The sequence below is a fragment of the Leucoraja erinacea genome, unplaced genomic scaffold (genome assembly GCF_028641065.1).
Source record: "Leucoraja erinacea ecotype New England unplaced genomic scaffold, Leri_hhj_1 Leri_202S, whole genome shotgun sequence".
Taxonomy (NCBI): Eukaryota; Metazoa; Chordata; class Chondrichthyes; order Rajiformes; family Rajidae; genus Leucoraja; species Leucoraja erinaceus.
In genome coordinates this window covers 175,001-191,619 of record NW_026576103.1, presented here as the reverse complement: position 1 = coordinate 191,619, position 16,619 = coordinate 175,001, and positions in this window count along the sequence as shown.

Below are 16,619 nucleotides of genomic sequence, written 5' to 3'. Positions count from 1 at the left end.
GCCTCTACTCCTGCACCTATTTTCTATGTATTCTATAGGCTCCATCCCCTCTCCCAATTCCTCCGTCTACGCCGCATGTGCGCTCAAGATGAAGTTGTCCACACCAGGACATCTGAGATGTCCTCATTCTTTAGGGGACAAGGGTTCCCCTCTCCCATCATAGATGAGGCTCTCACTTGTGTCTCCTTGGTACCCTGCAGCTCTGCCCTTGCTCCCCCTACCCCTAGTGCTCACCTTTCGCCCCATCAGCTGTTGCATACAGTACATAATCCTCCGAAATGTCCTCCTCCTCCAACAGGTTCCCACCATTAGCCACATTTTCCCATCTCCACCTCTTTCTGCCTTCCGCAGAGACCATTCCCTCCGCAACTCCCTGGTTAACTCATCCCTTCCCACCCAAAGCACCACCTCTTTAGTTGTCTTTCCCTGCAACTGCAGAAGATGCAACACCTGTCCCTATACCTCCTCCCTCGACTCTGTCCAGGGACCCCAACAGTTCTTTCAGGTTAGGCAGAGGTTCACTTGCACCTCCTCCAACCTCATCTACTGTATCTGTTGTTCAAGATGTAGACTCTTATACATCGGTGAGGCCAAACGTAGATTGAGCCATCATTTCACTGAACACCTTTGTTCAGTCCGCCTGAACCGACCCGATTGCTAAACACCAGCTTACTCCAGCTTTTTGTGTCTACCGTCTGACCCAATATGCTCCTCTGTCTATCGATTATACCATTTAACTCAAACTAATTATCTAATCCTTGACCAGTTCAATCATCACCCTGAATGGTCTCTGGGTACATTAATTCGAAACTAGGTGGAGCCAGTTTCTTTATTGGCCCCAATGTGGAGCCAAGTGCCCAATGTGGAACCAAGTGTGGAAACAGGCCCTTCGGCCCATCGAGACCGTACCGACCAGCAATCATACACTAGCACTAACCTACATACTAGTTTAGAGATACAGCGCGGAAACAGACCCTTCGGCCCATCGAGACCGTACCGACCAGCAATCATATACACTAGCACTAACCTACATACTAGTTTAGTTTAAAGATACAGCGCGGAAACAGGCCCTTCAGCCCACCGAGTCCGTGCCGACCAGCAATCCCTGCACATTAACACTATCCTAAACACACTAGGGATAATTTACAATTTTACCGATTAACCTACAAACCTGTACACCTTTGGAGTGTGGGAGGAAACCGGATCACCCGCAGAAAGCCCACACGGGTAACGGGAGAAAGTGCAAACTCCGTACAGACAGCACTCGCGGTCAGGATCGAACCTGGGTCTCTGGCGGTGTGAGGCAGCATCTCTACCGCTGCGCCACTGTGCCGCCTTAAGGTGAATGAAGATGATTATAAGGATGGGACGGATTTAGTGTTGTTAATGGAGAGACTCCGTTGTAGAAACCCCGACATGTCAAAAGGGCTTAGGAGACTGAAGTGGTGCAGCAGTAGAGTTGCTGCCTCACAGCACCAGAGTTCAATCCTAACCTCGGGTGCTGTCTGTATAGAGTTTGCATGATCTCCCTGTGACACATGTGGGTATTCTCCGGGTGCTCCGGTTTCATCCCACATTCCAAAGACGTACAGGTTTGTAAGGTTAATTGGCTTTGATAAAATTGTAAATTGTCCCTAGTGTGTGTAGGATGGTGTTAGTGTGCGAGGATCGTGTGACTATCACACTGTAGCTACTTTATTAGCAATAACATGTCAGACTAGGAGAACAGTCAAACAAGAGACTGGCCTCATGATACAAAGCATGCAGTGCTCACAATACAAAGCATGCTGAGACAAGGTTACACCCACATTCCCTAATCTTCCCAGATACATACAAAAGCCTGAGACACAGGCTGGATAGGGGGATGGTTTAGCCTTGAGTTCATAAGCTCTTCTTTGTGTTTCGCAAACTTGTTTTCTTAACACTATGGGCCACCTGTACCAGGAATGTTTAGCCATTCACTGGAGTAACGTTCGATTCCCACAGAGTGAATGCTGCCCATGTTGAAATACAAGATGGAAGAACAACTCAGTTCTTCCCACAGTTCCCACAATCCCCCCTTTTGTCCTAACAGGCCAATAATAAAATGTTAGTCAGTATAATCAGTATCATCATACAGGGAGATATTCATGAGTTGTAACTTTCGTGAGGGTCACATTTCCCTACATCCCACATATTTAATTTGAAAAAACAAAGTTAGATACCCAGCATAAAAAAATTAAATTAATTGACCTTTAATTTAATGAGATCCTTGAGCCTGATGCTGGGAAACTAAATGTTGGATATCTGGTTCGATTTTCGTAATGAACAAGTGAAGGTCTCCTCTCTCAGTGATTTTCAGACAGTTTCTCTGTTTGGTAACAATACAGGGGGAGGGCAACCCCTACAAACCCAATCACCGATACCGGAGAGAAGATGTATGGAGTGACCACTCCTTCACCAATCATATAACAGTACCTGCAAAGTTACCTTTGCTTGGTGTGTTTAGTTGAGTTAAGTTGAGTTTAGTTTAGTTGAGTTTAGTTTAGTTTAGTTTACTAAAGTGAACTAAACTGAACTCGCAGGAGGATATCTGTACACTGACTGCACGAGTCCGCATCGGCCAGTGATCCCCATACACTAACACTACCCTACACACACTGGGGACAATTATTTGACATGTTACACCAAGCCAATTAACCCACAAACCTGTACGTCTTTGGAGTGTGGGTGGAAACTGGAGATCTCGGAGAAAACCCACGCAGGTCACGGGGTGAATGTGCAAACTCCGTGCAGACAGCACATTTATTCAGGATCGAACCCGGGTCTCTGGTGCTGTGAGGCAGCAAATGTACCGCTGCGCCATCGTGCCGCCTTGTTTGACTCTACCAGAGGGCTCTGTCTGTCTGTACAAATATCTGAAGTAACTCAGTGGGTCAGACAGCTGGGTTAGAAATGTCGAGACCCTTCTTCAGACTGAAAGGTGAAAGGGAAAAGATTTAATAGGAGCTGCCTCTGGCAGTTCTCACCCTCGCCTAGTGAACAGCTAACAATGGCCTGTTTCCTTTATCATCGTTACTCTTTTGCATATCTTTCATTCATTGTTTTATATCTCTCTACATCACCGTCGATATCTCTCGTTTCCTTCTCCCCTGACTCTCAGTCTGAAGAACTACATACACTACACACATTACATACACACCTACACATATGACACATAGTTCAGACATTTACCGACAGTCATGCATTCATATTCTAAAACACACACACACACACACGCACACGCATACACGTACACGCACACACACAAGCAACACTGCACATAATACTTTTTATGGTTTTTTTTAAGACATAACTATTTAGTTTGTAGACTGCACACTAGAGATTGTTTGGATTGTACCCGTGTCTGTGGTGCAGTAAGGCAGTAGCTTTACCGCTGCGCCACCATGCTGTGTCGTTGCATTCCATGTGCCTGTAACATGACTTTGTTTCGGCTGCTGTATTGGGCCATGTTCAAGTCAAACTCAAGAACAATATTTAGAGCAAAGGGGAAGATACAGAGTGCTGAGTATAGTTCACCACGGTGATGCAGCGGTAGAGTTGCTGCCTCACAGCGACAGCGACCCGGGTTCAATCCTGAGATCCTGGGAAGCAGGCGAGAGAGATAGGGAGGGGAGGGTGAAGAGAAGGAAGTGGAGAGAGAGATGGGAAGAGAGGGAATGAGAGAATGGGAATAAGGCAGAGGGAGTAGCTGGAGGGGACAGTGCGAGAGGGAGTGAAAGAGTTTGGGGGGGGGGGGAGGTTTGAAGGATTTTTTAGTATAGGAGCTGCAATGTCCTTTTTCTGCTGCCCATTGGTTTCATAATGTCAGCTAACTGTGTGGAAACCAGTGACCGGTCTCAGCAGCAGTTCCGCGGCAGACCAGTGGATGGCGACACAGGCTCTGCTCACAACACTGGCAGAGGTAGGTGAGAGGTTAGAGAGAGAGGTGGAGGTGAGAGAGGGAGGGAGGGGGTAAAAGGAGAGGTGAGGGAGGGAGAGGTGAGAGAGGGTGACAGCTCAGAAGGGAAAGGGTTGGAGTTGGTCTCAAACCTACAACCCCCTTGTCTCAGAGTCTGGGTGAGTCAGAGGGGCTGGCAGGCGGACAGTGGGCAGAGCAGCCTGTAGTCAGGAGCTGCCAATGAGGTTTGTGCTTCCAGGACGAGGAGAAGTCACTCTGCAACAGCAGAAGGAAATGAAACCACAGATCAACAGGCCATTGTTAACTGTGGCCCAGGTGAAAACGAGTTATTGACAATGAGACTCAACAAGACGACTTCCGTTTCAGTTTAGTTTATTGTCACGTGTACAAGGTACAGTGGAAAGCTTATATTGTATACTGACCGGTCAACACAAAGGCAATACATGATGATAGTTTGAAGCCGGGACGTGTGTGGTGGGGGGGGGGGGGGGGGGGATGGGGAGAAGGGGGATGCAATGGTTACTTGAAGTTAGAGAAATCAAAAGTTTACCACTGGATGCAAAGCTGCCCAAGCGCGTACAGACAGCACCCATAGTCAGAATTGAACCCACGTCACTGGCACTGCTGCACCACCCTGCCACCCTGCCAGCGCTCTGTGTGTGTGCGTGTGTGTGTGTACACGCGCATGTGTGGCATTGCGAGTTTGCTCGTACGCACGTGTGTGCATGTTGGTGTGTGTTTGTGCACGTGTGTGTATACGATTGAGAGCATGTGTGTGCATGTGTGTGCACGTGCGTGTGCAAGTGTGTGTCTCTGTCTGTGGTCTCTCATCTCCCCCCAACAGGACAAACAGCCTCTCGGTGGAGATTGAACCATCAACCTCAAACACAAAGACGGTGAGAGACACAGAGTGTCCGAGATACGGGGCCACACGGGCTTAAACGCCACCACCTTCGTGGATGACGTGACCTTACTCCACCTCATGCTGCGCATCAGGTTCGCCACCAACCTGGAGCCCATGTTGCTGCCCCCGGGTGCGGAGACGGACCATCACTCCTGGGCACCTGTTTCCATGCTGTATCACTCTATGGTTTTGTAAATCTATCAATTACAGCCAGGGATGTCATCCATGGGGTTGGGGTGTAATTGGGGTCATAGATTGAATTACAATTCTGGGCAGCATGTTACAGGAAATATGTTGTCAAAGCTGGACAGGCTACAGAGAAGTGTGTGGGAAGAAACTGCAGATGCTAGTTTAAACTGAATATAGACACAAAAAGCTGGAGTAACTCAGCGGGACCAGCAGCATCTTTGGAGAGAAGGAATGGGTGACATTTCGGGTCGAGGCCCCTCAACAGACTGGTTAGGAATAAGGGAAACGTGTTATTGGCAATGATGTAGCGAGATATAGAACAAAAGAGTGAAAGATATGAAAAAAAAAGTAACGTAGATAAAGGAAACAGGTCATTGTTAGCTGTTTGTTAGGTGAAAATGGGAAGATAGTGTGACTTGGGTGGGGGAGGGATAGAGAGAGGGAATGCCGGGGCTACCTGAAGTTAGTAATGCAAATTCATACCCCTGTGCTGTCAGCTGCCCAAGTGAAATATGAGATGCTGTTCCTCCAATTTGTGTTCAGCCTCACTCTGACAATGGAGGCGACCGAGGACAGAAAGGTCTGTGTGGGAATGGGAAGGAGAATTGAAGTGTTTAGCAATCGGGTCGGTTCAGGCGGACTGAACGAAGGTGTTCAGTGAAATGATGGCTCAATCTACGTTTGGCCTCGCTGATGTATAAGAGTCTACATCTTGAACAACAGATACAGTAGATGAGGTTGGAGGAGGTGCAAGTGAACCTCTGCCTAACCTGAAAGAACTGTTGGGGTCTCTGGACAGAGTCAAGAGAGGAGGTATAGGGACAGGTGTTGCATCTTCTGCAGTTGCAGGGAAAGGCACCTAAAGAGGTGGTGCTTTGGGTGGGAAGGGATGAGTTAACCAGGGAGTTGCGGAGGGAATGGTCTCTGCGGAAGGCGGAAAGGGGTGGAGATGGGAAAATGTGGCTAGTGGTGGGAACCTGTTGGAGGAGGGGAGCATTTCTGCGGATTATGTACTGTATGCAACGGCTGATGGGGTGAAAGATAAGCACTAGGGGTAGGGGGAGCAAGGGCAGAGCTGCAGGGTACCAAGGAGACATGAGTGAGGACCTCATCTATGATGGGAGAGGGGAACCCTTGTCCCCTAAAGAATGAGGACATCTCAGATGTCCTGGCATGGACAACTTCATCTTGGGCACAAATGCGGCGTAGACGGAGGAATTGGGAGAGGGGATAGAGCATATGCATGAAGCAGGGTGGGAACATGTGTAGTTCAGATAGTTGTGGCAGTCAGTGGGTTTGTATTAGACGTCAGTCTATATTACTGACGTACAGAGAACGTAGAAAGTACAGAGAAGATTTACGAGGATGTTGCCAGGACTAAAGGGACTGAGCTACAGGGTGAGGTTGAGCAGGCTGGGAATCTATTCCTTGGAATGCAGGAGGATGTGGCGTGATCTTATAGAGGTGTATAGAAACATGAGAGGAATAGATCGGGTATATGCACAGAGTCTCTTGCTCAGAGTATTTCCTTGTACCAAGGTACAAGTGTGTGTGTGTGTGTGTGTGCCTGTGTGTGATCGTGGAGATTTAGATGCAGAGTCTCTTGCCGAGAGTAGGTGAATTGAGGACCAGAAAACATAGGTTTAATGTGAAGGGGAAAAGAATAATAGGAGCCTGAGGGGTACCTTTTTCACACAAAGTGTGGTGGGTGTATGCAACGAGCTGCCAAATGAGGTAGTTGAGTCTGTGACTACCCCAACATTTAAGAAACAGTTCGACTGGTACATGGATAGGAGAGGTTTGGAGGGATATGGATCAAACGTGGGCAGGTGGGACTAGTGTAGCAGGTACATGTTGGTCACCGTGGGCAAGTTGGGCCGAAGGGCCTGTTTCCATGCTGTATCACTCACTCGATCAATTACAGCTTATGATCTCATCCAGGATTCCGGGGAGTTTATATATAGAATAAAACAGATCCCTGTGGAGTGGGTCACAGGCTGGGATCTCATCCAGGGGTTCAGATCCTTGGGTGTGGGTTGAGGGAGGGACTATCCCAACATTTAAGAAACAGTTCTATAGGTACATGGATATTAGGATAGGTACGTCAGATAGAACCATCTACACTAGCTCTACCTGCCTGCATTTGACCCATATCCTTCTAAACCCATCCTGTTTCACACTCATGCACACTTGTATACCCGCATAAACCTGTTCACACACAAACACTTGCACACACACTCACACCCTTATTCCCCCACACCCACACTACCCTATCAACTGGTGGCATGGTGTCACTGCGATAGAGTTGCTGCTTACAGCACCAGAGACCCAAGTTCGATCCTGACCTCGGGTGCTGTTTGTACGGAATCTGCACCTTCTCCCCGTGACGGCGTGGATTTTCTCCGGGTGCTTAGGGTTATGGGGAGAAGGCTGGAAAATGGGATTGAGAGGGAAGGATAGATCAGCCATGATTGAAGGGCAGAGTAGACTTGATGGGTGGAATGGCCCAATTCTGCTCCTAGAACTGATGAGCTTGCTGTACATAAGAGGGTAGTCAATAATCAGGAAGATATTGACTGTAAGATGTTGTCAATGGGCCAGGATTACTCAGCTACTCAGAGTAATGGGAATAATGGCCTCAAGGTTAATGAATGGTGCAGGGTTAATGGGGCTGAATATCCACACCTACCTCCACTGTGAGGCAGCGGATAGAGCTGCTGCCTCACCACACCAGAGACCCGGGTCTCAACCCTCAACATCACCTACCCAGGCCCTCCAGAGTTTGCCTGACTCGTTGAGTTACTCCAGCACTTTGTGTTCATCCTGCCTATGTTCCTTACTTTGAACACCTGCCCTGTGATCAGTCATTCTACGACTCGCCGCCAAGAGTAAAAAGACGCGTCAGTATCGCCAACAACTTCTCCTGGTCACCCATATTGAAGCAACGACCAACAAAGCACACCAACACCTCTACTTCCTTCAAAGGTTTATGATGTTTGGCATGTCCCCTACAACCACACCATCTTCTACAGTTAACCATATAACCATATAACAATTACAGCACGGAAACAGGCCATCTCGGCCCTACTAGTCCGTGCCGAACAACTTTTTTTCCCCTTAGTCCCACCTGCCTGCACTCATACCATAACCCTCCATTCCCTTCTCATCCATATGCCTATCCAATTTATTTTTAAATGATACCAATGAACCTGCCTCCACCACTTCCACTGGAAGCTCATTCCACACCGCTACCACTCTCTGAGTAAACAAGTTCCCCCTCATATTACCCCTAAACTTCTGTCCCTTAATTCTGAAGTCATGTCCTCTTGTTTGAATCTTCCCTATTCTCAAAGGGAAAAGCTTGTCTACATCAACTCTGTCTATCCCTCTCATCATTTTAAAGACCTCTATCAAGTCCCCCCTTAACCTTCTGCGCTCCAGAGAATAAAGACCTAACTTATTCAACCTATCTCTGTAACTTAGTTGTTGAAACCCAGGCAACATTTTAGTAAATCTCCTCTGTACTCTCTCTATTTTGTTGACATCCTTCCTATAATTGGGCGACCAAAATTGTACACCATACTCCAGATTTGGTCTCACCAATGCCTTGTACAATTTTAACATTACATCCCAGCTTCTATACTCAATGCTCTGATTTATAAAGGCTAGCATACCAAAAGCTTTCTTTACCACCTTATCTATATGAGATTCCACCTTCAAGGAACTATGCACGGTTATACCCAGATCGCTCTGTTCAACTGTATTCTTCAATTCCCTACCATTTACCATGTACGTCCTATTTTGATTTGTCCTGCCAAGGTGTAGCACCTCACATTTATCAGCATTAAACTCCATCTGCCATCTTTCAGCCCATTTTTCCAAATGGCCTAAATCACTCTGTAGACTTTGGAAATCCTCTTCATTATCCACAACACCCCCTATCTTGGTATCATCTGCATACTTACTAATCCAATTTACCACACCTTCATCCAGATCATTGATGTACATGACAAACAACAAAGGACCCAACACAGATCCCTGAGGCACCCCACTAGTCACCTGCCTCCAACCTGATAAACAGCCATCCACCATTACCCTCTGGCTTCTCCCATTCAGCCACTGTTGAATCCATCTTGCTATTCCTGCATTTATACCCAACAGTTGAACCTTCTTAACCAACCTTCCATGAGGAACCTTGTCAAAGGCCTTACTAAAGTCCATATAGACAACATCCACTGCTTTACCCTCGTCAATTTCCCTAGTAACCTCTTCAAAAAATTCAAGAAGATTAGTCAAACATGACCTTCCAGGCACAAATCCATGTTGACTGTTCCTAATCAGACCCTGTTTATCTAGATGCTTATATATATTGTCTCTAAGTATCTTTTCCATTAATTTTCCCACCACTGAAGTCAAACTAACAGGTCTATAATTGCTAGGTTTACTCTTAGAACCCTTTTTAAACAATGGAACAACATGCGCAGTACGCCAATCCTCGGGGACTATTCCTGTTTCTAATGACATTTGAAATATTTCTGTCATAACCCCGGCTATTTCTACACTAACTTCCCTCAATGTCCTAGGGAATATCCTGTCAGGACCTGGAGACTTATCCACTTTTATATTTTTCAAAAGTGTCAGTACTTCTTTTACTTTGAACCTCATAGTATCCATAGCTACTCTACTAGTTTCCCTTACCTCACATAATTCAATATCCTTCTCCTTGGTGAATACCGAAGAAAAAAAAATTGTTCAATATCTCCCCCATCTCTTTTGGCTCTGCAGATAGCTGTCCACTCTGTCTCTCCAATGGACCAATTTTATCCCTCCTTATCCTTTTCCTATTAATATAGCTGTAGAAACCCTTTGGATTTACTTTCACCTTACTTGCCAAAACAACTTCATATCTTCTTTTAGCTTTTCTAATTTCTTTCTTAAGATTCTTTTTACATTCCTTATACTCCTCAAGCACCTCATTTACTTCATGCTGCCTATAATTATTGTAGATCTCCCTCTTTTTCTGAACAAGATGTCCAATTTCCCTTGAAAACCAAGGCTCTTTCCAATTTTTACTGTTTCCTTTCAACCGAACAGGAACATAAAGATTCTGTATTCTTAAAATTTCCCCTTTAAGTGTCCTCCATTTCTCTTCTACATCTTTCCCATAAAACAAAATGTCCCAATTCACTCGTTTTAAATCATCTCGCACCTCATCAAAGTTAGTCTTTCTCCAATCAAAAATCTCAACCCTAGGTCCAGTTCTGACCCTCTCCATAATTATATTGAAACTAATGGTATTGTGATCACTGGACCCGAAGTGCTCCCCAACGCATACCTCCGCCACCTGTCCCGTCTCATTTCCTAACAGGAGGTCCAGCACTGCCCCTCCTCTAGTAGGTACCTCTATGTATTGCTGCAAAAAACTATCCTGCACACATTTTACAAACTCCAACCCATCCAGCCCATTTACAGAATGTGTTTCCCAGTCTATGTGTGGAAAGTTGAAATCTCCCACAATCACTACCTTGTGCTTACTACTAATATCTGCTATCTCCTTACATATTTGCTCTTCCAATTCTCGTTCCCCGTTTGGCGGTCTATAATACACCCCTATAAGTGTTGCTACACCTTTCCCACTTCTCAATTCCACCCAAATAGCCTCCCTAGATGAGCCCTCCAATCTATCCTGCCAAAGCACTGCTGTAATATCTTCCCTGACCAGCAATGCAACACCTCCACCTCTTGCCCCTCCAATTCTATCACACCTGAAGCAACAAAATCCTGGAATATTTAGTTTCCAATCACAGCCCTCCTGCAACCACGTTTCACTGATCGCCACAACATCATACTTCCAGGTGTCTATCCAGACTCTAAGCTTGTCCACTTTTCTTACAATGTTTCTAGCATTAAAATATGCACATTTAAGAAACCCTCCGCCTCTTATTCTCTGTTTATTTCCTTTTTTTTCTTTCTCCTCTTGTGTCCGAGTGCTTCCCTTTTCTGCTTCCTGCCTCCCATTCTGTCTACTGGCTTTCGCTATTTGAGTCCCTCGCCCCAACCATTCTAGTTTAAAGTCTCCCAAGCAGCCTTTGCAAATTTCCCCGCTAGGATATTGGTCCCCCTCGGGTTCAAGTGCAATCCATCCTTTCTGTACAGGTCCCACCAGTTGCAGCATTTTATCAAGATGCATCACAGCTTGGTTTGGGAACAGCTCCATCCAAGACCACACAAAATTGCAGCAAAATATGGACGTATCCCAGATTATAATACAAACAAATCTCCCTTCTATTGACTCCATTTATACCTCACGCTGCCTCGGTAAGGCCAGCAGCATCATCAAGGACCAGTCGCACCCTGGCCACTCCTCTGTTCACTTATTCACTCACTCACTCACTCACACTCACTCACTCACTCACTCACTCACTCACTCACTCACTCACTCACTCACTCACTCACTCACTCACTCACTCACTCACTCACTCACTCACTCACTCACTCACTCACTCACTCACTCACTCACACTCACTCACTCACTCACTCACTCACTCACTCACTCACTCACTCACACACTCACTCACTCACTCACTCACTCACTCACACTCACTCACTCACTCACTCACACACTCACTCACTCACTCACTCACCTACCCGATATTTTCGCCTTCTAGATAAGTAACTGGACTTGTAGCAGGAGTTCTAGAAGATTAAATCAATAGTATGAGGTCAAATCTCACCCCAGCAGATGAGAACTTAAATTCAAGTAATGAAATCATTGTTTTTTTTTAATGCCAGTCTTAATACAAACGATGAGATTGAATGTAATTTTTTTCATATGAGTCTGAATATTGGTTCTGACTGGATATGTCACCCATATATTATCCCCAGACATGCTGCCTGACCCGCTGAGTCTATGTTTGGTATAAAGCAACATTTGCAGTTCTTTGTTTCTACTGAACGTAACTATCCATCTACTGACTAATATCCTTGAGGGAAGGAGATTGTCCTGAACATGTTTTGCCAGTAGGTGACTCCAGAAATGACATTTAATGCAGATGTATCCAGGGATGAACAGCAATTGCCTGTCTTTTCCTCAACATCCACCGGGCACAAACAAATGAATGTTTTTAAAATAATGGCCAGAGGTTTATAGAAACATAGAAAATAGAGAAAATAGGTGCAGGAGTAGGCCATTCGGCCCTTCGAGCCTGCACCGCCATTCGATATGATAATGGCTGATCATCCAACTCAGTATCCCATCCCTGCCTTCTCTCCATACCCCCTGATCCCTTTAACCACAAGGGCCACATCTAACTCCCTCTTAAATATAGCCAATGAACTGGCCTCAACTACCTTCTGTGGCAGAGAATTCTACAGATTCACCACTCTCTGTGTAAAAAATGATTTTCTCATCTCGGTCCTAAAAGACTTCCCTCTTATCCTTAAACTGTGACCCCTAGTTCTGGACTTCCCCAACATCGGGAATAATCTTCCTGCATCTAGCCTGTCCAACCCCTTAAGAATTTTGTACGTTTCTATAAGATCCCCCCTCAATCTTCTAAAATCCAGCGAGTACAAGCCGAGTCTATCCAGTCTTTCATCATAAGAAAGTCCTGCCATCCCAGGAATCAGTCTGGTGAACCTTCTCTGTACCCCCTCTATGGCAAGAATGTCTTTCCTCAGATTAGAAGATCAAAACTGTACGCAATATTCCAGGTGTGGTCTCACAAAGACCCTGTACAACTGCAGTAGAACCTCCCTGCTCTTATACTCAAAACTTATACTCTTATACTCAATGTTATAAACATATATCAGGACTAACAGAACGGAGGGATCCTGGGCGGCACTGTGGAGCAGCGGGTAGAGCTGCTGCCTCACCACGCCAGAGACCCGGGTTCAATCATAACTTGCACGTTCTCTCTGTAACCGTGTGGGTTTGCTCCAGTTGCTCAGGTTTCCTTCCGCATCCCAAAGATGTGCGGCTTTATAGGTTAATTGTCCCTCTGTAAATTGCCCCCTAGTGTGTAGGGAGTGAATGAGAAAGTGGGATAACACAGAACTGGTGTGAACGGGCGATTAATGGTCGGCGTGGACTCAGTGAACCGAAGGTCTGTTTCATTTCTGCATCATTTAGATTCAGATTCAGGTTCAATTTTCATTGTCATTGTCAGTGTACAGTACAGAGACATCTCCCTTGAAGAGCGACATAGCAAACGATTTGAATAAAAAAAAATAATAAGCGTCCGGGGGGGGGGGGGGGGGTCCGGGGTGGGGGTGGGGGGGGGGGGGGGGGGTGGTGATTGGCAGTCACCGAGGTACGTTGTTTAGTAGAGTGACAGCCGCCGGAAAGAAGCTGTTCCTCGACCTGCTGGTTCGGCAACGGAGAGACCTGTAGCGCCTCCCGGATGGTAGGAGGGTAAACAGTCCATGGTTGGGGTGAGAGCAGTCCTTGGCGATGCTGAGCGCCCCTCCGCAGACTTGCTTTGGACAGACTCAATGGAGGGGAGCGTGGAACCGGTAATGCGTTGGGCAATTTTCACCACTCTCTGCAATGCCTTCCGGTCGGAAACAGAGCAGTTGCCATACCATACTGTGATGCAGTTGGTAAGGATGCTCTCGATGGTGCAGCGGTAGAAGTTCACCAGGATCTGAGGAGACAGATGGACCTTCTTCAGTCTCCTCAGGAAGAAGAGACGCTGATGAGCCTTCTTGATCAGAGTAGAGGTATTGTGGGTCCAAGAGAGGTCATCGGAGATGTTGACTCCCAGGAACCTGAAGCTAGAAACACGTTCCACCTCCGTCCCGTTAATGTGGATGGGGGTGTGCGTGCCGCCTCTGGACTTCCTGAAGTCTACAATGAGCTCCTTGGTCTTCTTGGAGTTAAGGGCCAGGTTGTTGTCAGCGCACCATGCTGCTAAGTGCTGGACCTCCTCCCTGTAGGCCAGCTCATCGTTGTTGCTGATGAGGCCAATCACCGTTGTATCATCTGCATACTTGATGATGGTGTTAGTACCATGTACAGGTGTGCAGTCATAGGTGAAGAGGGAGTAGAGGAGGGGGCTCAGCACACAGCCCTGAGGAACGCCGGTGTTCAGGGTGAGGGTTGAAGAGGTGTGCTTGTCTAACCTCACAGACTGGGGTCTGTTGGTTAGAAAGTCCAGTATCCAGTTGCATTTAATCAAGCAATACTCAAGAAATGTGACATTGCAAGGAAAGGCACTTTGGCAATGGACAAAATTGGTAGGTTCGTGATTGCACCCATTACTGTCCCTGTCTGTCGATAATAACCGGAAGATGAAGATAAAGCCCAGAGACCAGTGTTAATGTGCTCTCAACAAGTTGAACACAGAAGTCATTTCCCTGCAGTTATTCAGGGGGAAGGGGAAGGGAGGGGGGGAGGGGCAAGCAGGGAGAATTGAACTTGAACATCATGAAATGCCAGATTCAGAGACAGTTTCTTCCCAGCTGTTATCACCTGTCTAACTGTTTCTTAAATGTTGGGATAGGCCCTGTCTCTTTTACCTCCTCTGGCAGCTTGTTCCATACACCCACCACCCTTAGTGTGAAAAAGTTACTCCTCAGATTTCTATTGAATCTTTTCCCCTTAAATCTGTGTCCTCTAGTCCTCGATTTACCTTCTCTGGCCAAGAGACCCTATGCTTCTAAATCGCCACGATCACACACACGCACACGCACACACACACACACGCACACACTTGTACCTTGGTACAGTGAAATGCTTTGTTTTACATACATCCTGGTAAAAACTAAATGTCTTCACTGTACACATGACATGACAATAAATTAAACTGAACTGAACGGACTGAACTGAATCATACAGCAGACCTAACCTGGGCAGTGCACAAGTGTCACCACGTTTCTGGTGCCGAGAAAGTTACAAACGTTCACTGAATAGAGTCTGTGGGAGTAGACTTTAGAATTTATAGATACAGTGTGGACACAGGGCCTTCAACCCTCAATGTCCATGGCAACTGTACATCACCCCGTACACTAGCAATATCCTACACTCTGGTAGTAGCAACTGTACATCCCATACACTAGCAATATCCTACACTCTGGTAGTAGCAACTGTACATCACCCCGTACACTAGCAATATCCTACACTCTGGTAGTAACAACTGTACATCACCCCGTACACTAGCAATATCCTACACTCTGGTAGTAGCAACTGTACATCACCCCGTACACTAGCAATATCCTACACTCTGGTAGCAGCAACTGTACATCATCCCGTACACTAGCAATATCCTACACTCTGGTAGTAGCAACTGTACATCACCCCGTACACTAGCAATATCCTACACTCTGGTAGCAGCAACTGTACATCCCATACACTAGCAATATCCTACACTCTGGTAGTAACAACTGTACATCCCGTACACTAGCAATATCCTACACTCTGGTAGTAACAACTGTACATCACCCCGTACACTAGCAATATCCTACACTCTGGTAGCAGCAACTGTACATCCCATACACCAGCAATATCCTACACTCTGGTAGCTGCAACTGTACATCCCATACACTAGCAATATCCTACACTCTGGTAGTAGCAACTGTACATCCCCCGTACACTAGCAATATCCTACACTCTGGTAGTAACAACTGTACATCACCCCGTACACTAGCAATATCCTACACTCTGGTAGTAACAACTGTACATCACCCCGTACACTAGCAATATCCTACACTCTGGTAGTAACAACTGTACATCACCCCGTACACTAGCAATATCCTACACTCTGGTAGCTGCAACTGTACATCACCCCGTACACTAGCAATATCCTACACTCTGGTAGTAGCAACTGTACATCACTCCGTACACTAGCAATATCCTACACTCTGGTAGTAGCAACTGTACATCACCCCGTACACTAGCAATATCCTACACTCTGGTAGTAGCAACTGTACATCATCCCGTACACTAGCAATATCCTACACTCTGGTAGTAACAACTGTACATCACCCCGTACACTAGCAATATCCTACACCCTGGGGACAATTTTTACAAAAGCCAATTAATGGAGGAATCCGGGGTACCCAGAGAAAACCCACGCAGGTCACGGGAAGAAAGTACAAACTCCATCAGATAGCACCCGTGGTCAGGATCGAACCTGGTGTTCCTGGAGCTTTAAGGTAACAACTTTACCGCAGCGCCACCGTGCTGCCAATGGTTGTGCCAATAGTTTAGTTTTGTTTATTGTCAAATGTACCAAGGTATAGAGCAAAGCTTTTGTCGTGTGCTAACCAGGAGAAGGGGATTAGGAGGGAGAGAGCAAAGCTTTAGTCGTGTACTAACCAGTCAGTGGAAAGAGAATACATGATTACAATCGGGCCATCCACAGTTCACAGATATATGATAAAGGGAATAATGTGAACAACATTTAGTGCAAGGTAAAGTCCAGTAACGGGGCAATCGATCGCTAGTTGGTGTGGGTGGTGAATCTGTGGAATTCTTGGCCACATTGGAGGCTAAATCAATGGGTATTTGTAAGGCAGAGATTGATAGATTCCTGATTGGTACGGATGTCGGGTTTGGGGAGAAGGCAGGAGAAGGGGATTAGGAGG